The sequence below is a fragment of the Bidens hawaiensis genome, unplaced genomic scaffold, assembly GCF_021521415.1.
Source record: "Bidens hawaiensis isolate Kalapana, Puna unplaced genomic scaffold, B.hawaiensis_p1.1 tig00045406_1, whole genome shotgun sequence".
In the NCBI taxonomy this organism is placed as follows: domain Eukaryota; kingdom Viridiplantae; phylum Streptophyta; class Magnoliopsida; order Asterales; family Asteraceae; genus Bidens; species Bidens hawaiensis.
This window is the reverse complement of record NW_027505939.1, coordinates 88,519-92,666: the sequence shown is the minus strand read 5'-3', so window position 1 is coordinate 92,666 and position 4,148 is coordinate 88,519. Positions and strand designations below refer to the sequence as shown.

Genomic DNA, 4,148 nt, shown 5'->3' with positions numbered 1-4,148 from the left:
CATATTATATGTTGGTCCACCTAAAAGGTTAAGTATATGACTAAAAATGTTTATTAGCGGGCTATTCGGTTTAAGACTTTAATCAGTTTAGCTAGAATTTCTTTTAACCCGAACCATCAACAAAACATAAGATTTGCAATTCCATTTGAAAGCTTTAAGCAAATACGTATTATGCCTTGATGACACATGCATAAGGTGTTACCAATGAGCGAACAACTCTTTGTAATTCATGTTCATACTCTTTTGTTCTTCACGCCAAAAATTATTTAATTAGGTACTTGAGTAAATGACTGAATGAGTTTAACTGAAAGTGAGTTCAAAATTTTAAATGGATAAACTAAATCAAATGTTAATTGGTTATTGGGTTTAAAAAACAAATTTAGCTTTAAATTTAATTAGTCCTTAAGACTGATAAATGGTACTGATAGATGGTGCAAACTTGGTAATTCTACAATGTTTGTTGAGTCATAATTTAACTGACAAGAGTCATCAAAACTTACTGCTACATTTTTTAAATAAATAAATATAATATAGGTAAGTTCAATTTCCAATTCCAAAAGTAGTAAGTTTGACTAGAAAGTCAAAAGTGAACTGTAACAATTATCCAGTCAAATTTCCCCAAGTAACAAAACCACTATTTTGCATCATCACACAATATTTTTGTTTAGCAAGAAAAAGTGGCCATCAAAGCAACAAGTATGCATATAACATAATAAACATATGTTTATTAACAACAAACTTTTCATTATTTTCACACAAAGAAAAAAAACAAAAAACAAAAAACATGTAACTGCTCAAACAAACATCACACTAGACATTCCTCTTGTTCAACAAGAGACCTCCTGCCCTTGTTTACTTTTATTTTCTTCTTCTTCTGTGTTTTTGAAAGCTTTTTCTCCAGATCCTTCACTCGGCCCGTCAGCTCCCGTATCACGCTCAGTTGCTCGTTCATCAGCTCCTCCATCGCCTTCCGCACTTTCTCATTCTCATCTGTTCCATCACCTTTGTTTGCCTTTGCAGCAGACTTCATCTCCATCATGTTTATGTTATCAGCATCTCCAGATACCTCATGCTTCATGCCGTCGGCTTCTACAACACCATTGTAAGTATTATTTTTATGTGACTGTGCAGCTTCTGCTTCGACAACGTCATTGAAGCCTTCTTGCAAGACTTTAGCTTCGGTTACATGAGTCACACAAGCGTCATCACATTCAGTTGGTTTCTCGTTATGCGACTCCAGTTGCAGCTCGTCAATGGTATTTCCGCCTTCTTGTGACTCTATAGCTTCCACTTCCTGTTTGTCGCATAACCGGGCGTCATCACATTCAGTTGGTTTCTCGTTATGCGATTCCACTTGTCGCACGTCAATGGTATTGCAAAATTCTTGTGACTGTGTAGCTTCCACTTCACGAGTCACGCAAGCGTCATTACATTCAGTTGGCTTCTCCATATTGGATTCCACTTGTGGCTCGCCAACGCTATCACAGCCTTGTTGTGAAACCATAGTTTCTACTTCATGAGTCTCACGTTCAGTTGGTGGCTGATCGAGCTTCGTTTCATATGATTCCAATTGCAGTTCACCATTGATATTACAGCCTTCTTTTGACTCTGCAGCTTCCACTTCCTTATTCTCACATAACCCCAAGGCTTCATCGCATTCGGTTGGTGCCTGATCCACTTGTGGCTCGCCATTTGTGCCTGATTCAACTTCCTGATTCTCACATGTTTGCTCACAATTGGCGGTAGTACAGGCTTCTGCAGCATGATTATATTGAGATTCTGTAGCTTCGTGTTCATGACTCACACATAAACTCGTTTGGTCTTGCGCCGGATCAGACTTCTCATCTTCAGGATGCATAATCTGTTGGTCACTCGGGGTTACAGATTTCACAAGGGAATCTAGCCTTTCTTGTAAACCTACAAGCTCCTTCGCGACCGACTTCCTAACCTCTCGAACAAAAGGATGCAGACCCTGATCAGCATCATATCATAAGATTAGTATACATCTTTTTATAATTATTTTAAAAAACATTTCATTTACCAAAAGTCGGTCAATTCGGTAAAGTATATATATATATATATATATATATATATATATACCTGGATGGTGTCTAGCTTTAACAGAAGGCTCATTATAGTCTCACTGATAATCACTTGTTTCTTTCCATCAATGCGGTCGGTAGAGGAGGATGTTTCCAAATCCTGAATACGATTTCTTAACTCCAAAACCTGTTTCTTAACCTCATAAATTTGCCTCAGTTTCTTAAGCGGCTGCGATTTCCTCACTTCATAACCACGGTACACAGACTGTATGATCAAAGCCGCTTCGTCCTCTGACAACTTCTTCGTCTTCTTCTCCACATTGTCGGTAACATTATCTCGTTCAGCCTTATTCATTTGTGCTACCTGCTGAGAAGATTTCGGAGTGCTTACTGGCGACTCGTTTGATCTTTGTTTCTCAGCAGTCGGGCTAGGCGAGCGTGAGCTTTTCTTCTTTCTTGGAAGCGGATCGACACGCAGACAAACAGGCGGTAATTTGGATGCCTTTGGTGAAGCCCTGCTGCCATCTTCTGTTTTCTCCACAGAACCCGTGTTCACCTTTGTTTCTATGATTTTCGGGTTCTTCTTTTCCTCTTTCGTACTCGCTTGTTTCACCGGGATCACCTTTTGGACAACATGCTTCTTACTAGTTTCACACTCGTCCTCAGTACCCGAATCCTCTTTGTTTTTAATAATTTTATTATCTTCTGGTAATCCATTTTTAGCTACTAGATCATGAGTGCTCTTCTTGGCGTCGATTCCCGCTTCATCGTTTTTAGAAGGCAACTAAAAGATTTTGAACGGGAACCGGTTACCATCTTCATTCTTTTCATCTTGAGCCATTTCACCATTTCCGCCTCGTTTCGAAGGTTCAAGATTCTTAACTGAAGCAGGATCACGAGAATGTTTATCCTCCTCCTTGTCTTTCGCTTCTGATTCGGTGTTGGTCATGTAGCCACGCGGGACCCACAAGATCGGATACTCAGTGTCACGGGCCATCCCACCATTTCCACCTTGTTTTGAAGGTTCAAGACGCTCGATTGAAAGCAGATCATGAGAATGCATTTCCTTGTCTTTCGCCTCTGGTTCGGTGTCGGTCATGTAGCCACGCGGGACCCACAACATCGGATACTCAGTGTCACGGGCCATCCCACCATTTCCACCTTGTTTCGAAGGTTCAAGATGCTCAACTGAAACCGGATCACGAGAATGCATCTCCTTCTCTTTTGCTTCTGATTCGGTGTTGGTCATGTAGCCACGCGGGACCCACAAGATTGGATACTCGGTATCACGGGCCATTTCACCATTTCCACCCTGTTTCGAAGGTTCAAGACGCTCGACTGAAAACGGATCACGAGAATGCATCTCCTTGTCTTTCGCCCCTGGTTCGGTGTTGGTAACGTAGCCGCGAGGGACCCACATGATAGGATACTCGGGGCGGTCTTTCAACAACAAAGGAACCAAAGAGGAGTCATTATTACTTGACTTCTTGTCAACTTGTGACTCCTCTTTGATCGTTGGCGCCTTGACATCCTCCTGGTGATTGCATCCGCAACAATGATGATTCTTTTTGTTATAATCGTACCTCGGCTGCTCAACCGAATAATGCGATGGCGGAACATGGTATGCAGGTGGAAACAGAGTATGTAGCCCATAAGGATGGAATTGTTGTGGCGGGTAGTGGGGTCGGTATTTGTACGGGGCAGTGCCATAACTGCAGGCATGGCTGCAGCATCCACGATACTCGTAGCTGGGAGCATAAGGCCAGGGCTGATACAGTGGGCTTGGGGGCATATGAGATGGGCGTGTATCGGCGTGGCTCAGGTATGAATCGGTCCACAGGTAAGCGGGATGATACATTGTTGAGCAAAAAATAGGACTGATTCACTAGTTAACTAATACCTGAAATCAACAAACAACTATTAGCTTATTGAAGAAAACCATGTGAAACCCAATTGCAGTTTGAATATCCAAAATCATAATTACATTATTGTGATCATTCTATCTAACAGGGTGTGCAACAAAGAAAAATACATACCCGAAACCGAAAAAACCGAACTAACGGTTCGGTTCTGGTTTTGCATGTAATAAAAGCCGAAAAGACCAAA

General features: G+C 41.4%; 1 pseudogene; it reads right to left on the bottom strand.

The window, feature by feature from the left end:
* Positions 1-787: 787 nt before the first annotated feature.
* Positions 788-3,834, bottom strand: LOC143616045 (uncharacterized; annotated as a pseudogene).
* Between the last annotated feature and the right edge of the window lie 314 nt (positions 3,835-4,148).